We start from the raw sequence: 22105 nt of genomic DNA, 5'->3' as shown, positions 1-22105 counted from the left end.
TTATCTTAGTTGCATATTTACGCTGGACGCTAGGTGGCGCTTCCGTATATTTACGCGTAGAATATGTAAATTAGGTAGATACGCCGATTCAGAAACGTATGTGCGCCCAACGCATTTTTTAACGTCGTTTACGTAAGGCTTTTTCCGGCGTATAGTTACCCCTGCTATATGAAGCGTACGCAATGTTAAGTATGGACGTCGGGCCAGCGTTGAATTTTTTACGTTTTACGTTGTTTGCGCAAGTCGTTCGCGAATAGAGTTTTGCGTAAGTTATGTTCACGTCGAAAGCATTGACTATTTGCGGCGTAATTTGGAGCATGCGCACTGGGATACTTTCACGGACACCCCCCACCAGCCAGTTTTGAATTAGGCGGGCTTACGCCGGCCCATATACGCTACGCCGCCGTAACTTCGGGCGTAAATTGTTTCTGAATACGGGATTTGCCTGTCAAAGTTACGGCGGCGTAGCGTATATGAGATATGCTACGCCAGCCTAAAGATAGGCATTTGTATCTGAATCCGGCCCACTATATATATATATATATATATATATATATATATACATACACACACACACACACACACATACATACACACATTATATATATATATATATATATACACATATACATACACACACACACATATATATATACATACACACATATATATATATATATATATATATATATATATATATATATATATATATATATATATATATATATATATATATATATATATATATAATTTTATTTTTTGTGCAGTCCTCTTGGACACCCCTGGTTTAGAGCTACTGGAAGAACTGGGATCAGGTATCCAATATATAAAAGTCCATCTCACCATTTCTCTGCCCATTGAGTAAAATGGGAATCTGGCAACATACCCAATGGAGCAGTAGAGGAGAGGACGTTGCGACATTTGTAATCAGTTAGTAAACAGGCAAAGTACCACCTCGAGTGAACCTGTAAAGTACTACACACAGATTCCTGTATACTACATATGTTCACATTACAGAGTGGCAGTGATATACTAGGGACTCATGTACATGGACAAAAAATATGCTGCATTCAGATCTGTACTGTATAGTTTTATAAGGCTCTGAACACATCAGGATTGAACACTATGGGCCCATAACACAGGTGCATAGATCCATCATGTTTGGCTGTGTAAACCAGAAAAAAAAAAAACCTAAAATCTGCATCCCTGGTCCAATTTTGACAGAATTTCACACTGTACATTAGTGGCGGCCCGTCCATAAGGGGCACAGGGGCTAATCTGCATGCAAAGAGCCGGATGTATGAATTCCAATGTTTTTTTTGTTTTTTTTTAAGCACGTGAGTTCCACCCAGTTGTGTGACAATAGTGAACCAATATTCACTATTGTCTTCCCGATTCCCCTCCTGGCCAATCAGGAAGCGGGTCCTGAGGCCCCATTGGACAGGGATTTACGACTCCTGGGCAATCAGGTATCAGGACCCACTTCCTGTACGGCCAGAGAAGAGAAGCAAGATCCTAGTCAACTGCCTTCTAAGGTAAGAAGACCTTCCCGTCCACCTCCTGCATAGGGGGGGTGATCACCAGTTTACCTGTCCATCTCCCAAGGGCGGGGGGCAGAAAGCACTGCTTTCCCATCCATCTTCTGCGCGCAGAGGTTGGGGGTGCTCGTTGGCTTGCCCCCCTCCAAATATTGAGCACCAGCCGCCACTGCTGCACACATGTAAAAGCTTGTGCAAATGTTTACATGCATACAGTGTAACCGGATATGGCCTATGCACTGCTGCCCAGTGAAGTTAAGGTTATAGGGAGATGAAAACAAACAATGTGTAGGCAGCTGCACATATTGACCTTGGCTCTGCTGCCACTGACTGGTCATTCGAGTCATCCAGGGCTGGGGGGGAGATAAACAGAAGTGTAGAATTTTAAAGCTGCTCTATGCATCTCATCTCCTCTAATACAGATAATTATAGCAATTATAGGCTGGCCATACATAACGAATAGTTTGAAAAAAAAAAATTGTATTTAATAAAGATCTGTCAAACATGCATGCGATAGGGTCATCATCGTATTCAAAAATGTCCCACATCCACCCCCCCTGCCTTTGGGGTACACAGTGAGAGCAGGTTTGATAACCCCTTTGTTATGCCTTTGTGACACCAGCTCCACAAGCATTCCAGACATTTCTCTCGCTAGCATGCAGCTCCCGGTTCCTTCTCAGAAATTCCATTAGCCTGACAGCCCCCCCCCCATCTCCCTGGCCAAGAGAGGGTTAAAAAGGTCTCACCCATCCAGGTCTGTCTACTTACCACCGTACAACTATTTGCTTTGCCTTGATATACAACTTCTTGCTTTGATGAACTATTGTTTTCTAATAAATGCTAATAGATTATGAGGTTCCTCTATATTGATCTAAACACAGTACCCAGTCAATATTACTATGAACAGACCCTTTTATTCAGATTATCACCGGGAACCCTTATTTATCAAACCGGCCCATACAAGGACCTTAGGAGACCAGGGGGTAAGGTATCCATTGTGCTGGTCATCTCTGTGTGCGTTTTTTCATTGGTACCTGTCCCATCTCCTTGGACATTCCTGCTGCAGACTACATACCCCGGCCTCCCAGCTTGGCAGGGCTGAACGTGTTGTGTTGGTTTTCCCCCTTACTTTTGGGTTAGGTTTTTGTTTTGTGATCCAAAACGACTGTTCGTTCTTTTGCCATAAAACTTTGTATTTTGAGAATCAAAAATGAGCCCACAACTGTTTCGAAAGCCAAGTGATTGAGCATAGCAAACGCTTTTTTGAAAAATGTTCTAACCGTGTATGACCACCAATAGTGTGATTTGTTGACTGGAACACCCGAGTGCATTCTTTGGGACTTTCAGACTGAGCAGGAACCTGCAATACAGGGGGACTCTGACAGTAGGATCTTCCCCCTGATCTCCCAACAGATGACTGTCCCCAATGTAGAACATATCCACATAGTACTGACTGAATACTATATAAAGCACAGACTGCATATAAACATACCACAGAAATGTAAGCATATTGATGGCCACTAATTATCCACTTGCGCAACGGGCCTATTCTGGCACTTCTCTCCTTCATGTAAAAATCACAATTGTTTTGCTAGAAAATGAATCAAAACCCCCAAACATTATATATATTTTTTTTAGCAGACATCCTAGGGAATAAAATGGCAGTCATTGCAATACTTTTTGTCACACCGTATTTGCGCAGCGGTCTTACAAGCGCACTTTTTTTAATTAAAAAATAAGACAATAATTGTTGCCCAATTTTTTTTATATATTGTGAAAGATAATGTTACGCCGAGTAAAATGATACCCAACATGACACGCTTAAAAATTGCGCCCACTCGTGGCACGGCGTCAAACTTTTACCCTTAAAAATCTCGATAGGCGACGTTTAAAAAAATTCTACAGGTTGCATTTTTTGAGTGACAGAGTAGGTCTAGGGCTAGAATTATTGGTCTCGCTCTAACGATCGCGGCGATACCTCACATGTGTGGTTTGAACACCGTTTTCATATGCGGGCGCTACTCGCGTATGCTTCTGTGCGTGAGTTCGTCGGGACGGGGCGTTTTAAAAAAAAAAAAATTATTTGTTTTCTTATTTATTTTTATCATTTTTTACACTGAAATAAAAAAAAAAAGTATCACTTTTATTCCTATTACAAGGAATGTAAACATCCCTTGTAATAGAAAAAAAGAATGACAGGTCCTCTTAAATATGAGATCTGGGGTCAAAAAGACCTCACATCTCATATTTAGACTTAAATGCAAAAAAAGAAAAAAAAAAAAAAAAAAATTAAACTGTCATTTTTTCAAATGACAGAAAAAAAAATGTTTCTTTAAGACGCTGGGCGGGACTGACGTTTTGACGTCACTTCCGCCCAGCAGAGCTATGGGGACGGGTGGGGGCGATTTTTCCCTCAGTCGCATCCCCACACAGGTGCCGAACAGACCCGACCGCCTCCGCCGCTACCGACGGCTTCGGTAAGCGGCGGAGGGCGCGGGAGAGCGGCAAGAGGGCCCCTCTCCCGCCACCGATAACGGCGATCTCGCGGCGAATTACAGGACCGTTGGCACTAAAGATGGATACCTCGGTTGTGGCAGCAGCTGCTGCCGTTACCGAGATATCCATCTTTAAAAACAGGACGTGTTTTGACTATGGGCCGGTGGGCAAGTGGTTTAACACAATTCCCAGTGATTAAGCTCTGAGGGGTGGTGCGAAACGTATTGGGGCATGGCCTGGCAGAAGCCCAGGTTGAGGTTGTGATTTCACCACTGACTACCTACATGGATGTGCAGCATCAGGGATTTCCTCCTCTCTCTCCGGCTATACACAAATCTGATTGGGCTCCAGCCTGTGATTTGTGTATAATGTATCTATACTGTACTAAAAACAGATGGTGCAGTGGCATGTTTACATCACACAATGATTGTGAAGTACCAACGATACATTGTTACTAAACTAGGGCAGAAACAACTAATCGATTATGAAATTAAAATCGATTAACCGCTTGCCGACCGCCGATGTACGTCGGCAGAATGGCACGGCTGCGCGTATTGGCATACAGGTATGCCCTCTTTAATATACACAGCAGTGGGTTGCGCGCGCCGGCAACGGCACGCTCACGACCCGGTCGGGGACTCAGTGACCTCACTCGCAGGACCCAATGACCCTTCACTTCCAGTGTCAGCGCCCCCTACAGGTTAACCCCTTCAATTCCAGTGTCATTTCCACAGTAAACAATGCATTTTTATAGCGCTGATCGCTGTAAAAATGACAATGGTCCCAAAATGGTGTCAAAAGTGTCCGCCATAATGTTGCAGTCACGATAAAATCGCCATTACTAGTAAAAAAAAAAAAAAAATGTATTAATAAAAATGCCATTCAATTATCCCCTATTTTGTAGACGCTACAACTTTTGCGCAAACCAATCATTAAAACCTTATTGCAATTTGTTTACCAAAAACATGTAGAATACGTACTGGCCTAAACTGAGGGAATTTTTTTTTTATATTTTTGGGGATATTTATTATAGCAAAAAGTAAAAAAAAAATATTTTTTTTTTCCAAATTGTCGCTCTATTTTTGTTTATAGCACAAAAATAAAAACCGCAGAGGTGATCAAATACCACCAAAAAAAACTATTTGTGGGGGAAAAGGATGTAAATTTTGTTTGAGAGCCACGTCGCACCACCGCGCAATTGTCAGTTAAAGCGACGCAGTGCCAAATCGCAAAAAGGTGCCTGGTCCTTTAGCAACAAAATGGTCCGGGGCTTAAGTGGTTAATCAGCCAGTAACATTATGGGGGTTGAAAAAACAAAAAAATAGCACTTTATAGTACAAAAAGAGCAAATAATCACTACTGTAAATATTACTTTCACTGTAACACAGTAAGAAAAACGAACCCTTTACAGTTGCGATTATTTGCTCTCTTTCTGTGCTCATTTTTGTTAACCCCATTATGTTACTAAACACCTTAGGCCGCGTACACACGATCGGTCAAAACCGATGAAAATGGACTGAAGGATCGTTTCATCGGTCCAAACCGATCGTGTGTGGGCGCCATCGGTCAGTTATCCTTCGGTCAAAAAAAAAACCCAGTGTGAAAGGGGTCTTACCATGCATTTGTGAATCGCAGGAACTGTGCAAGTCACATTCGATTCAGTGTGGTACAATTTGAGCCATTTGTTTTGAATGGGCTCAAATCGCAACAAAACGAGCAGGCATTTTTTTGGAGCTGCACTGCAACCTGATGACATGGCCGTTTTGTACAATGCGATCCCGCGCACTGCATTTGTAATCTATTTGGGGTGTCATAAAAGCGGAGTTCCACCTAAAAATGGAACTTCCGCTTATCCCACTCCTCGCCCCCTTACATGCCACATTTGGCATGTAATTTTTTTTGGGGGGGGGTGGGGGCTTCAGGAGAAGGAGACTTCCTGTCCCACTTCCTCCTTCCGCCGAGGGGCTGGAAAGGCGATTAGCTTAATTGCCTTTTCACAGCCCCTCCCAGTAGGCGATCGCCTGTCCAATCGGACGGCGCCACACCGCTCGCGCATGCGCAGTGCCGCTTACGCATGCGCAGTGGGTGCCCGGCCGTGAAGCCGAAAGCTGTCACTGCCGGGTACCCACACTAAGAATGAAGACGCCGGCCGGCGAGGGGGGGAGAGGAGCGGAGCCCCGGCTGGCGCGTCGCTGGAGCAGGTAAGTGTCTGTTTATTAAAAGCCAGCAGCTAAACTTTTTGTAGCTGCTGACTTTTAATAAACCTAAAAAAAAGGTGGAACACCCCTTTAACTTTGTATTGACACCTCCAGGAGATTGCAACCACGATGCGATTGCAACTTGGTGTGGGAAACACGTGCAGGGATTGCTGCATGTATCCATTTTATACCATCCAATATAAGAAGATCAGATTGGGCACTACACATATTTACATCACACAATGATGGGAAGGGATACAATGTAACAATCACCATTTCTATACATTGGATCTCACGCTCCAGGCAGTGAATTCTGTATACAATGTATCAGATTATATTGTACAATATTAGTATAGATCAGACTGGGCACTACACATGTTTACGTCACACAATGATGGGGAATACCACGGATACAATGTAACATTCAATCACTATTTCTATATATCTGCTTCTGGACCATTCACAGTACATTACTGCGGCAGGGTTGCCCGGCTGCACGAAACAACGTACCTGTACGTTTTTTCTGCCTTGGGGTCTGCGCTGCCGGCGACCCAATTTGTCCAATCACAACGGGAGACAATCAGCGGGTCCAGCGGTCGCTGGAGAGGCAGAATGGCGGTCTGCCTATGTAAACAAAGCAGACCATTGTTCCGTCAGCGAGGAACAGAGAGATCTTGTGCTCCTACTAATCAGAAACACAGAGGTCTCTTTTCCCCCAGTCAGTACATCCCCCACAATAATAAATCACTCCCTAGGAGCACAGTTAACCCTTTGATCGCCCCTGATGTTAACTTCTTCCCTGCCAGTGTCATTAGTACAGCGACAATTAGTACAGCGACAATGCATATTTTTTTAGCACAGATTACTGTTATCAGTGTCACTAGTCCCCAAAAAGTGTCAGTTAGGTGTCCAATTTGTCCGCTGCAATGTCGCAGTCCAAAAAAATAATAAAAGCTGATAGTCGGCATTACTAGTAAAAAAAAAAAATCCATAAATCTATCTCATAATTTGTGGACATGATAACTTTTGCGTAAACCAATCAATATATGCTTATTGGGATTTTATTTACCAAACACATGTAGCAGAATACATATTGGCCTAACTGATGAAAGAAATTAGATTTTTTTAATTGGATATGTTTTATAGCAGGAAGTAAAAAAATAAAAAAATCTTTTTTCGTTTATAGTGCAAAAAAAAAAAAAAAAGAAGAAAAAACGCAGCGGTGATCAAATGCCACCAGAAGAAAGCTCCATTTGTGAGGGGGGGGGGGGGAAATGGACATCAATTGTATTTGGGTTCAGTGTCACACAACCACGCAATTGTGAGTTAAAGCAGCGCAGAGCCGTATTGCAAATAAAAATGGCTCGGTCAGGAAGTGGGTAAACCATAGTATTATGTATACAATGTATGGATCTTAACTTTCTAAGCAAAGGGGCAGTTTACTGTCCTTTAAACTTTAAAGTGGATGTAAACCCTCCATACACCCAGTGAAGTGAACAGCCTCAGATGATACACAGGGATGAACCAAATCTCCCTACATACGTTTTACATGTATATCTGCTGTCTTCACATTGATATACTGTTTAGAAAGTTCAGATCGTGTTAGAAGATTTTCTCTTCCTGGTTAACACAGAGTGTGATGTCTGGGCATACAGCCAAGATAGGTAAAATTGCTGATTGGAGGAAAGGCACACACCCCCACATAGGCAGAGACTCTCAGAGCTGTTTTGTAATAGGAGCTGCTCTCTGCTACTCTAATTTAGCAACCTCCTTTGACAAAATTTTCAGGCTGCTTTTGTCTAAAAAGTCAAAAAATATGTCATAAGTTCTCAGGCTGATAACAGAGGAACCATTCAGAAGAGAGCTACAAGACTTAGCTCATTGTGCCCAGCTCAAATTTCATGAATAGGGTTTACATCCACTTTAAGGGGGCAAGACTGGACATTTGGAAGTAGAAATTGTCCTGGTATCAGTGGGAATAAACAATGCATCATTGGTGCCAGTGGGAGCCATAGATCCCCATCATTGGTGCCAGTGGGAGCCATAGATCCCCATCATTGGTGCCAGTGGGAGCCATAGATCCCCATCATTGGTGCCAGTGGGAGCCATAGATCCCCATCATTGGTGCCAGTGGGAGCCATAGATCCCCATCATTGGTGCCAGTGGGAGCCATAGTTCCCCATCATTGGTGCCAGTGGGAGCCATAGTTCCCCATCATTGGTGCCAGTGGGAGCCATAGTTCCCCATCATTGGTGCCAGTGGGAGCCATAGTTCCCCATCATTGGTGCCAGTGGGAGCCATAGTTCCCCATCATTGGTGCCAGTGGGAGCCATAGTTCCCCATCATTGGTGCCAGTGGGAGCCATAGTTCCCCATCATTGGTGCCAGTGGGAGCCATAGATCCCCATCATTGGTGCCAGTGGGAGCCACAGATCCCCATCATTGGTGCCAGTGGGAGCCACAGATCCCCATCATTGGTGCCAGTGGGAGCCACAGATCCCCATCATTGGGAGCAATAGTTCCCCATCATTGGTGCCAGTGGGAGCCATAGTTCCCCATCATTGGTGCCAGTGGGAGCAATAGTTCCCCATCATTGGTGCCAGTGGGAGCAATAGTTCCCCATCATTGGTGCCAGTGGGAGCAATAGTTCCCCATCATTGGTGCCAGTGGGAGCAATAGTTCCCCATCATTGGTGCCAGTGGGAGCAATAGTTCCCCATCATTGGTGCCAGTGGGAGCAATAGTTCCCCATCATTGGTGCCAGTGGGAGCAATAGTTCCCCATCATTGGTGCCAGTGGGAGCAATAGTACCCCATTGTTAATGTCAATAGAAAGAATAATGCCCCATTGTTGGTATTCATGGGAGGAATAGTGACCAATCATTGGTATCAGTGAGTGAAATAATGCACCATCATTGGTGTCAATGGAAAAATAGTGCCCCAACATTGGCATCAGTGGGTGGAATAGTGCCCCATTATTGGTGTCAATAGAAAGAATTATGCCCATTGTTGGTATCGGTTAGAGCAGGGGTCCTCAAACTAAGGCCCGCGGGCCGGATTCAGCCCGCCAATGTGTGTTTTACCCGGCCCGCCCCATTAATATTGCAGCAATCCCCCTCCCCTCTGCTACCTGTTCATCACACAAGATGAGAACCATGACAGGTCCGGACAAAAGGCGGGTCTTTTGAGTTAAGCAGCGGGGCGGTTTCAGCAATCAAACACCTGCCTTTCACTAGCAAAGCCCCGCCCTTTGTCCGGATTTGCCAAGCTTCACGTCTTGTGTGATTGAGGTAGCAGAGAGGCGGAGTGCTGGGATGTGATAGAAGGGGCAGCAGTGTAATATCAATGGGGGGTTCTGTGATAGGGTGGGAGATCTGTGATGGGGAGGCCTGTTATGGGGGGCTATGTGAGGAGAGGAGTTTGTGTTGGGTGGGCTTTGTGATGGGGGGAAGTCTGTGATGGGGAGGATCTGTTATGGGGGGGACCTGATATGGGGGCTTTTTGAGGGGGGAAATCTGTGATGGAGGATCTTTTATGGGGGGGACCTGATATGGGGGCTTTTTGAGGGGGGAAATCTGTGATGGAGGATCTGTTATGGGGGGGACCTGATATGGGGGCTTTTTGAGGGGGGAAATCTGTGATGGAGAGGAGTCTGTGATGGGGGATCTGTTATGGGTTGGACCTGATATGGGGGCTTTTTGATAGGGGAATTCTGTGATGGAGAGGAGTCTGTGATGGGGGTATCTGTTATAGGGGTCTATGATGGGGTGGTCTGTTATTGAGGGCTTTGTGATGGAGAGGAGTTTGTGTTGGGAGGGCTTTGTGATGGGGGGCCTAATATGGGGGGAAAAAATCTGTGACGGGGTGGTTCCATGATGAGGGGGGTCTGTGTTGTGGAGAGGTTCTGTGATGAGGGGAGTCTGTGAAATACTAATAATGTTTATGTTGGATTAAAATTGTTCTTTATTTTAAATATTGTATTGTTTTTTTCCTGTTTTTTTTTAACTATAGTCCGGCCCCCCAACAGTCTGAGGGACCGTGAACTGGCCCCCTGTTTAAAAAGTTTGAGGACCCCTGAGTTAGAGGAATAGTGTCTTGCATCAGTGGGTGGAATAGTGCCCCATTATTGGTGTCAATAGAAAGAATTATGCCCATTGTTGGTATCAGTTAGAGGAATAGTGTCTTGCATCAGTGGGAAGAAAAGCGCTCCAAGGGTCGGATAATGGGGCGCAGTTTGGAGACCACTGGTACAGATCATACAGTGCACATTGTTCCATCACACAATGATGGGAAGGGATACAATGTAACATTCTACTGTTTATTTGTATGGAGCAATGAATCCCACCCTTCATCTGTAGTGTTGTGTATACAATGTATCCTTTTATATTGTACATTATGTGAAGATCAGACTGGGCACTACACATGGTTCTATCCCACAATGATAGGGAGTCCCAGAGATACAATGTAACATTGTACTATTATTTCTATACATTGGATCTCACTCTCCATCCATTGTATGGTATAAACTAGGGTTGTCCCAATACCAGTATCGGTACCGATACCGAGTATTTGTGGGAGTACTCGTACTCCCGCAAATACCCCCGATACCCAAATAGAATACTTGTTCCCCACCCCCCGCCGCTGCAAACCCGTCGCCGCAAACCGCAAAGCCGCCGCCGTTAATCACTAGCTTGCATTGGATGGGCGTTCACCATGCTGTTGTGACGCCCATCACTTCAATATACCCGCCCCTCGCGCTCCCTAGCTATACCAAGCCGACGCCGCACTCATGTGACAGACGCGGCGCCGGGTACGTCCATCGGCGCCGCGCAGTGACGTCATCCAAGGGCGCGGGCCTGACGCTGTGAGCGTTACAGGCATAAATAGGCCCCGAGCACCCTAGAACACCCAGGCACCCTCTGCACCCGGGATTAACGGCATCGGGCCGCTCATTAACCTCACCGCAGCAACTGTAAGTTTAAACCATCCTTATACTCTGCAGCAATAATCGTTTCTGCATTATGTGGGGGACATGGCTGAATTATGTGGGGGACATGGCTGAATTATGTGGGGGACATGGCTGAATTATGTGGGGGACATGGCTGCAATATGTGGGGGACATGGCTGCAATATGTGGGGGACATGGCTGCAATATGTGGGGGACATGGCTGCAATATGTGGGGGACATGGCTGCAATATGTGGGGGACATGGCTGCAATATGTGGGGGACATGGCTGCAATATGTGGGGGACATGGCTGCAATATGTGGGGGACATGGCTGCAATATGTGGGGGACATGGCTGCAATATGTGGGGGACATGGCTGCAATATGTGGGGGACATGGCTGCAATATGTGGGGGACATGGCTGCAATATGTGGGGGACATGGCTGCAATATGTGGGGGACATGGCTGCAATATGTGGGGGACATGGCTGCAATATGTGGGGGACATGGCTGCAATATGTGGGGGACATGGCTGCAATATGTGGGGGACATGGCTGCAATATGTGGGGGACATGGCTGCAATATGTGGGGGACATGGCTGCAATATGTGGGGGACATGGCTGCATTATGTGGGGGACATGGCTGCATTATGTGGGGGACATGGCTGCATTATGTGGGGGACATGGCTGCAATATGTGGGGGACATGGCTGCAATATGTGGGGGACATGGCTGCAATATGTGGGGGACATGGCTGGCATTTGTGGGGGGACATGGCTGCATTTGTGGGGGGACATGGCTGCATTTGTGGGGGGACATGGCTGCATTTGTGGGGGGACATGGCTGCATTTGTGGGGGGACATGGCTGCATTTGTGGGGGGACATGGCTGCATTTGTGGGGGGACATGGCTGCATTTGTGGGGGGACATGGCTGCATTTGGGGACACATTTAAAAAAAGTATCGGTATTCGGTATCGGCGAGTACATAAAAAAAAAAGTATCGGTACTTGTACTCAGTCCTAAAAAAGTGGTATCGGGACAACCCTATACAATGTATACAGATCACACCGTGCACATGGCTCTATCACACAATGGTGGGAAGGGATACAATGTAACATTCTATTTATTCCTATACATTGTATGTCCCCCTCCATCCCTAGCACTGTGTATACAATGTATCCGGTCACACACACAGTGTATGATGCTGGTGAAGTTCTATATCCCCTCCTCGGTGTATGTATACAATGTATGGGCACTCCATGTTTACATGGCCCCCGGTGGGGAAGTTCCATTCATCCTCTCTCCTCCTCCCCACCGCCCCATACACTCAGCACACAGGCCGGGCCCGGTTCTTCCCCCCTCCCCTCCCCCGGTACTCTGTATCTCCCGCCACACACACACGCCGTGTCCCCGCACAGGGGGTGAGGAGGGTCGCTGCCATACCTGCTGCAGGCACACAGGAGGACTCTGGGCAGGAAGAGGGCGCCGATTGGCTCATTGTTCCCGTCCGCTCTGAGCATGCCGGGATTTGTAGTCCTAGAACATGAGGGGAAAGCTGAGACAAGCCCAGCGCCGGACTACCGATCCCAGAAGCCCCCACGGCAGGCCTGATCAGTCGATATAAAGCAGCCAATCAGCTCAGGGACTCGGCGTTCCTGGGATTTGAAATCAGCGGGGTATAGTCAGGTCAACGATGTGGAAGACAGGCGGGAGACCATTTCCTCATTTATAATACCAGTCTTACCCGGGGGGACCTACTATGAGGGACACTCCAACTTTACAAATACAGTTATAAATCACTAAAATAAAGAATTGTAACCCCTTTCACTGCCACAGTCCATTTCACTTTTCTGTACATTTATCCACTTGCTGGCCAGGTTTTATCTGACATTTGTGGTTTAAATCAGTATATTTTGCTAGAAAATTACATATAACCCCCAAACACGTAGTGATAATAATATAAAAAAAAAAAAAAAAAAAAGTATAATATATATATTTACACACGCATATTAAAAATTATACATATAATTTCTAATATATGTGTGTGTGAGAGATATATATATATATATATATATATATATATATATATATATATATATATATATATATATATATATATATATATATATATATATATATATATATATATATATATATATATATATATAAATATATAAATTTCACACAGATATATTAGAAATTATATGTATAATTTTATATATATATTTTATATTTATAACACACACACACACACACACAAAAGCAGAGACCCTAGAAAATAAGATGGTGGTCATTGCAATTTTTTATGTCACACGGTATTTGTGCAGCAATTTAAGGCATTTCCCTGTTCTGCATTATGACAGGACACTGATCGTCTGCTCCCTGTCATCGGGAGCAGTGATCAATGTCATGTCACTGGTAGCCCATCCCCCCAACAGTTCGAATCGCTCCCTAGGACACACTAAAACCCTTCCTCGCCCACTAGTGGTTAACTCTTTCCCTGCCAGTCAGAGGCGTATCTAGTGAAAATGGCGCCTATGACAAGCACTGAAACTGCGACCCTGTCAAAACATTTAAACCCATCTTTCAGATAACCGGGGACAAGGCGGGGACAGAGAGGAACACTGGGGACCACTGGCGGCTGGTACTGAACATTTTTGGGGGGCGCAAACAAACTGAAAAAACAAACAAAAAACAAAAATTTAAGCCACTGTCCCCATCAAATGCGGCCACTACCCTATGAGGATCCGATCTGGCTAGTCATCGGCCATCTTGGGTTCACCTGTCACTCCCCTCCCCAGGCAGAAGGAGAAATATTAGCAATTGCTGTGCCGGCGTTGCACTTCAGCAAGGTGGGTGCCGCGCCGCCGCCGGGAGCTACATTAGTGCGGGAGGCGGCCGTGGGTTTTTTTTTTTTCATGCAGGGGGTGGCTTTTTTCCGCCCCCCTCCCCATGGCTGCCATACCCTAAATACGCCACTGCTGCCAGTGTCATTTACACAGTAATCAGTGCATTTTTATAGCATTAATCGCTGTATAAAATGACAATAGTCCCAAAAAAGCATCAAAAGGGTCCGCCAAAATGTCGCAGTCATGATAAAAAAAAAAATGCAGATCGCCGCCATTACTTGTAAAAAAATAAATATAAAAAAGGCATAAAACTATCCCCTATTTTGTAGACGCTATAACTTTTGCGCAAACCAATTTATATACGCTTATTGCAATTTTTTACCAAAAATATGTAGAAGAATACATTATCTGCCTAAAATGAGGAAGAAATAGTTTTTTTATACATTTTTGGGGGATATTTATTATAGAAAAAAGTAAAAAAATATATATATTTTTCCCCAAAATGGTCATACTTTTTTTAGTTATAGCGCACAAAAAAAACCCGCAGAGGTGATCAAAGACCACCAAAAGAAAGCTCCATTTGTGGTGGGAAATAAATTTAAAAAAAAGTATGTCAATTTTGTTTGGGTACCACGTAGCGCGGCCGGGCAATTGTCAGTTAAAGCAACGCAGTGCCGAATCACAAAAAGTGCTCTGGTCAGGAAGGGGGTAAATTCTTCTGGGGCTGAAAAGGTTAAAATTCAACATCAAAACAATCAGACTTTTTTCTAAATACAGTATTTCACTATATAAGCTCAGTTTACTGGTAAAAATAAGTGTGAAATGTAAGACTTCAGTGGGTGTAAAAAGATTTCGTCTTCTGACTGTATGCTTACTCCGGACAAGTGTGGGGTGTATCAAGATGGCCGCGACAGAATCTCACTTCCGTTGCATTTTCTGATGGGTAGCGGTATTCTGATCAGTGGGGGCCGGTGGTAATTTTTTTTTGGAGGTGCGACCATGGACAGATTTATGCTATGCAGGAATCTATCATTTTTTTATATAGGGGGTGGCGTGGATAGAGGGGGCGGGGCCCCTAATGGATGGGTCACCAGTGATTGTGATAGAACGCTGGAAGTGATATCATGACGTCGCTCGAGTCCTCCAAGGCCATAGAGGCAAACAGAGACAATCTAGTCTCTCAGTACCTCTGACCAGCTAGCCACACCATCAGATCCACTCTCGGGCACGCCAGTTGGAAACGGTAAGCCCAAGAAACACTGGCGGGGGAGCGGTGTGTGGAGCATGGCTTGGGAGCAGGCCTGCTTGAGTGCCCCATAGCAAGAGGCTTGCTATTGGGGATATTCAGTAGGTGGGAGGAGCCAGGACCACCAACAGGGGACGCAAAAAAGAGATTTTTAATACAGCTTACCTGTAAAATCTTTTTCTTGGAGTACATCACGGGACACAGAGCGGCATTCATTACTATATGGGTTATATGGAGTACCTTCAGGTGTAGACACTGGCAATCTCAAACAGGAAATGCCCCTCCCTATATAACCCCCTCCCATAGGAGGAGTACCTCAGTTTTGTAGCAAGCAGTATGCCTCCCAAAATGGTCCTCAAAAAAGAGGGGTGGGAGCTCTGTGTCCCGTGATGTACTCCAAGAAAAAGATTTTACAGGTAAGCTGTATTAAAAATCTCTTTTTCTTTATCGTACATCACGGGACACAGAGCGGCATTCATTACTATATGGGATGTCCCAAAGCAATGCTTACAATGAGGGGAGGGAGAACATCTCCAAGACAAAAGGATTTAATTTAGAGATATACTCAAATCATAATAAATCCAACTTAGTTGAGAAAAATAAAATTTTTAAATTTAACTCGAACAAGAGGAGCCCCCGGAATCCGAGGGTCTCAAACTGCAGCCTGCAGCACTGCCTGCCCGAAGGCAGTATCAGTATTCCTTCTTACGTCCAACTTGTAGAATTTTGTAAACGTGTGGACAGAAGACCAGGTTGCCGCCTTGCAAACTTGAGCCATAGAGATCTGGTGGTGTGCTGCCCAGGAGGCGCCCATGGCTCTAGTAGAATGAGCCTTTAATGATACTGGAGGAGGCAACCCTTTCAAGCCGTAGGCCTGAGTGATTAATTGCTTAATCCACCTAGAAATGGTGGACTTTGCAGCTGCCTGCCCCTTCTTGGGCCCATCCGGTAGAATGAACAGCACATCTGTCTTCCGGATCTTCTTTGTAGCTTTAAGATAGGCCTTCATGGCCCTGACAATATCCAAGGTATGCAACAACCCTTCCTTTCTGGAAGTAGGTTTAGGGAAGAAGGATGGTAATACCAAATCCTGGTTCAAATGAAAACTGGATATGACCTTCGGAAGGAAGGAAGGATGAGGGCGGAGAACGACCCTGTCCTTATGAAAAACAAGATATGGTTCCTTACAGGATAAGGCTGCCAGCTCCGAAACTCTTCTTGCGGAAACTATGGCAACCAAAAATACTAACTTCCTTGTCAGTAGAACCAAAGGAATATCAGCCAACGGCTCAAACGGTTGTTTCTGTAAACTTGACAGAACAAGATTTAAATCCCACGGACAAAGCGGGGATTTAACTGGAGGTCTAATACGTAAGACCCCTTGAAGGAAGGTCTTAACCAGCGAGTGGGTGGCCAGCGGCCGCTGAAACCACACTGACAGAGCAGAAATCTGTCCTTTGATTGTGCTTAATGCCAATCCTTTATCCACTCCTAGCTGGAGAAAACTTAATACTCTATCGATGGTAAATTTGCGAGAAAGCCATCGCTTGGACTCACACCAGCCTACATAGGCCTTCCAGACCCTGTAATAAATCACCCTAGAGACCGGTTTCCTGGCTCTGATTAGGGTAGAGATTACTTTCTGAGACAGACCTCTACCCCTGAGAATCAGGGATTCAGCTTCCAGGCCGTCAAATTTAGATGCCGTAAGGCAGGGTGGAGGATCGGACCTTGCGATAGCAGGTCTGGCCGTAGAGGAAGAGTCCAAGGGTCTCCCACTACCATCCTTAAGATTAGTGAGTACCATGCCCTTCTGGGCCATGCTGGAGCTACCAGGATGACTGGTATGTGCTCCACCCGGATCCTGCGCAGCAGGCGGGGTAGTAACTGGAGCGGGGGAAACGCATAAAGAAGTTTGAACTGATGCCAAGGGCAAACCAACGCATCGGTTCCGCAGGCCATCGGATCCCTTGAGCGGGACATGAACCTGTCTAGTTTCTTGTTGAGTCTCGATGCCATGATATCCACGTCCGGCACTCCCCATCTTTGGCAGAGTGCTTGAAAGACTAGTGGATGCAGAGACCATTCCCCCGGCCATAGAGTCTGGCGGCTTAAGAAGTCCGCCTGAAAGTTGTCCACTCCTGGAATGAATATTGCCGATATGCAGGGCACATGAGCCTCTGCCCATAGAAGAATCAAGCTCACCTCTCTCTGAGCGGCTTGACTCCTGGTTCCCCCTTGGTGATTTATGTGTGCCACGGCCGTGGCATTGTCTGATTGAATTCTCACCGGGAACCCCTGCAATTTTGACGTCCAAGCCCTGAGGGCTAGTCGAGCAGCTCTGAGCTCCAAGATGTTGATGGGCAACTGCTTCTCTGGCTTTGCCCAAGTACCTTGGCGAGTGCAACCATCCAAAATTGCTCCCCAGCCCGTCAGGCTGGCGTCTGTGGTCACTATCTTCCAAGCCACTGGGCTGAAAGACCTCCCCTTCAGTAGATTCTGAGGGTCTAACCACCAACACAGACTTTGTCGGACTCTTGATGAGAGCGGCAACGGGATATCCAAGGCCTGTGGCCTTCTGCTCCATGCTGACAGGATGGCTGCCTGTAGGATGCGAGTGTGGCTCTGGGCGTATGGTACCGCCTCGAATGTGGCCACCATCTTGCCTAGTAACCTCATACATAGGCGAATAGTCGGTTCTTTCTTGCTTAGAACCAGTAGGATTAATTCCTTGATGGCTTTTACCTTCCTCAGAGGTAGGAACACTCCTTGTTGTTCTGTGTCTAATCTCATGCCGAGATATTCCAACTGCTTTGTGGGCTGGAAAGCTGACTTTTCTCGATTTAGGACCCAGCCGAACCTCTCGAGGTATTGGACCGTGAGGGCCACTGCTCGCTCCAAGCCGGGAGACGAGTGATCTATGACTAGGAGGTCGTCCAGGTATGCTAGGATCGTGACCCCTTGGATCCTTAGTTTGGCTAGGATTGGAGCTAGGACCTTCGTGAACACCCGGGGGGCCGTAGCCAACCCGAAGGGAAGCGCCACGAATTGGAAGTGACGCAAAGCCACCATGAAGCGTAGATATCTTTGATGTGGCTGATAAATTGGAACATGAAGGTAGGCATCCTTTATGTCTATGGACGCCATGAAGTCGTCCTTCTGGAGTGTGGCAGCTGCTGACCGCACGGATTCCATCCGAAATGAGCGGATCTTTAGATATGCATTTACCATCTTTAGGTCCAAAATTGGCCTGACATCTCCATTGGATTTTGGGATGATGAATAGGTTGGAGTAGAAACCCAGCCCCTGTTCCAGGACTGGTACCTCTACTATTACTTCCTGGGAAAGTAGATGATCTAATGCCGATCTTAATACGGCTCCCTTTTCCGGATCGTTTGGAATCCTCGACTTCTGGAAATGAGGAGGAGGAAACCTTAGGAAATCTAATTTGTAGCCTGTGGCCACGGAAGACCGTACCCACTCGTCGGGAATGCTGGCTTCCCAAATCTCTGAAAAGAGTCGCAGCCTTCCCCCCACCTTCGTGGGTGGGGGCGCCCCTTCATAAGGTTGGCTTGGGGGCTGGTTTTGCTGGTTTGCGAAACCACTGCCTTTTGCCTCTAACAGCCTGTCCTTGTGATCTGCTGTTGAAGCCGAAGTTTGCTTTTGCAGGAGGCCGTCGATACTGCTTGGCATTAGAGGGCCCCTGCCCAGGGGAATACTGTCGTTTAAACGCAGGTCCCTGAACCTTCTTCTTAGTTGGCAAGAGAGTACTCTTGCCGTTTGAAATGGTCTGAATGTATTTATCTAGGTCTTCTCCGAAGAGTCGTCCTCCATGGAAGGGGAACCCTACCAGGAGCTTCTTGCATGGGGGCTCAGCCTCCCAGCTTTTTAACCATAAGAGTCTTCTCATATGGATAAGGGATAACGATAAACGTGACGCTTGCTGGATAGAATCCTTGATTGCGTCTACCGTAAAACATATGGCCTTAGGGACATCCGAAAATTTTTCTGCCTGCTGGGCCGGAATAAGTTTAAGCATCTGCTTAAATTGATCCGATAATGCTTGAGCGACCCCAATCGCAGCCACAGCTGGCTGTACTACTGCCCCTGCAGTAGTGAAGGAGTTCTTAAGTAGTGCTTCCAAGCGCTTATCAACTGGATCCTTGAACACCTGTATGTTTTCTACAGGGCATGTTAACGATCTGTTAACACATGAGATGGCTGCGTCCACTGCAGGAGTAGCCCATCTTTTGGAAAAATTTTCTTCCATAGGATATAGGACAGAGAACCTTTTAGGTGGTAAGAAGATCTTATCTGGCTTGTTCCAATCTTGGAACAAAATTCCCTCTAATAGAGGATGGATCGGAAACACAGCATTGCTTTGAGGCGCCCTCAGTGAGCCCAAAGCTGAAACCGTCGATACCTGGAGATCTGGTACTGGCAAGTTGAATGTCCTATGGACCAAGTCCGACAATCCTTGAATCCACCAGCTCTCCCTCAGGGAGACTGCCCCAGACTCCTCTGTATCCGGGTCTTCGATCCCTGAACCTACTTGGTCCGTGTCCAAGAGGTCGTCCAATTCCCCTGAGGAAAGGACCTCCTCTTCTGAGGGTCCGCGCTCGGGCGACGGAGATCTATTCCGCTTACTGCCCCGCATAGCTGCGGATATCATTTTTCCCATGCTTTTCTGCATCTCTTTTAAAGAGGTGAGTAATACCTCCTCCGTGACCATCTTAGGGTTGGACTGACCCGCGTCAGCTCCAGCCCCAGATCCCGATGGCCCCAAGGCTCCCTGTAGGGAAAACAGCGGCATACCATGGTACAATACCGAGGTACACCTGCTACCTATTGGTATTTGGAACTATAAAAGTTAATTGTCCAAACACCTGTTTGGGGGATAAAAAAATGCTTCCTCTCCCCTAGATGACTTTTTTTTTTTTTTTTTTTTTTTCGTTTTTGTTTCAAATCCAGGAAAGAAAAAACATTCTGTCCCCCTGAGTAGTATTGCAAAGAAAAACTATGAGATGGAAAAGAAACAGCCTATTTCTAGGCTTGACAAAACAGTCCTCTGAAGACTGCAATATCCTTTCTGGCCACTGTGTGTCCTCGGCGCCCCGTGCTGCCGCTCTGGTCTTTCTCCTCAGTTCCAAAGTATTGATGGAACAAACAAGGAAGGGCCGCCCCTTCCTTTAAGCCACTGACCCGCCCTTCCCCCCCAGCAACCTCAAACAGGAAATGCCCCTCCCGACAGGGGGAGGGGGGGGATTTTGGGAGGAAGGGACCTCTCTGTTCCAGCAAACTGCAGCCTGGAACCATGAGGAGGTCAGCGTTTTGCCTGCTTGCAGGCTCTGAGGAGGAAGACTGAATGGAGCATCGCCTGGAGGCCTGCAGGTAAGCAAAGCTCTCTGACACACACATATATTTTTATATAACACAGGCCCCACTCAATGCTTTTCCAACACTACAAGGGAGGTCACATCTTATGGGGAATAATACATAGAGAGCCATCCTATCTTTATGATATGTGACTAGTTTGCCAGATGCAGTGCATAACTTTAGGCATGTCCCCTGTGACCCCCCAGAAAAAAACCTGCTAAGAACCAAGTTCCGCAAGTTTTCCCCTCACTTACCTGCTCCATGCCGCAGGACTTTGCCAAGCAAGAGGCCCAATCTTCCCCCATCTCCGTGGGGATGTCTAGACCTTCAGGCCCTGGGTTCCTATGAAGGATCCACTGTCCTGGGCCCATATAGCACCCTGGCAACAGAAAACTTTAGGTACCCAAAGGTTTCTAAGTTCTGGGCCCAGGGTCCAGCTCTCTAAAAAGAAAAGCATTATGGGCTATACCCCAAGGGTTTGGGGTCCGGTTACTGACCACTTTAGCGCTGAGGCTTTTTTGGACAGAACCGGTAGCTCACCTAATCCCAAGGATGCGGAGGCAAGCTAAACCATGACTAACACCTAAGACACTGGCGTAAAAACTGAGGTACTCCTCCTATGGGAGGGGGTTATATAGGGAGGGGCATTTCCTGTTTGAGATTGCCAGTGTCTACACCTGAAGGTACTCCATATAACCCATATAGTAATGAATGCCGCTCTGTGTCCCGTGATGTACGATAAAGAAAAGAAGAGGGCTGATCTGAACAAATCCATTACACAGAGCTGGTAAGTATAACTTATATATATATATATATATATACACACACACACATACACACACATATATACATATACATATATACACACACACACAACCTTTACAAATCACTTTAAGGAACACATGACGGTAATTCAGGTAGATTGGTTAGCCTGGTGCCTTCAGCAAATAGAACACTGGTCAAAGATGTAAGACAGCACGATATAACCCCTCCAACTCCTGTAATGCGCCAGCGTGTAGCAAAGTAATAGAAGGAGTAGATGGATGAGAACAGAGAGGAGGGATCGGTGTCTATTCGTGTACTCCAAGAAAAGGATTTCAAGGCAAATAAAAAAAATTCAGGCCCGGATTCACGTAGGAGAGCGCATCTTTGTGCGGGCGTAACGTATCCTAATTACGTTACGCATCCGCAACTTTAACAGGCAAGTGCAGTATTCACAAACCAAAGTTGCGGCGGCGTAGCGTAAATAGGCCGGCGTAAGCCCGCCTAATTCAAATGTGGAAGATGTGGGCGTGTGTTATGTAAATTTATTGTGACCTCACGTAAATGACGCTTTTTACGAACGGCGCAAGCGCCGTCCGTGAAAGTATCCCAGTGCGCATGCTCCAAATTAGCCCGCAAGAAGCCAATGCTTTTGCCGTGAACGTAAATGACGCCCAGCCCTATTCGTGAACGACTTATGC

At 46.2% G+C, this 22105-nt stretch overlaps 1 protein-coding gene across 1 annotated transcript in view; it reads right to left on the bottom strand.

The window, feature by feature from the left end:
• Positions 1-12688, bottom strand: part of LOC120914281 (gastrula zinc finger protein XlCGF26.1-like) — a 28275-nt gene extending 15587 nt beyond the window's left edge. The window contains exon 1 of the mRNA XM_040324906.1: positions 12615-12688. The gene's annotated coding sequence lies outside the window, so the exon portion shown is untranslated. The remainder of the gene's footprint in view (positions 1-12614) is intronic.
• Positions 12689-22105: the final 9417 nt, after the last annotated feature.

This window comes from Rana temporaria, chromosome 9 (assembly GCF_905171775.1).
Source record: "Rana temporaria chromosome 9, aRanTem1.1, whole genome shotgun sequence".
Classification (NCBI taxonomy): domain Eukaryota; kingdom Metazoa; phylum Chordata; class Amphibia; order Anura; family Ranidae; genus Rana; species Rana temporaria.
The sequence above is the reverse complement of the archived record's forward strand: the minus strand, read 5'-3'. Positions and strand labels throughout refer to the sequence as shown.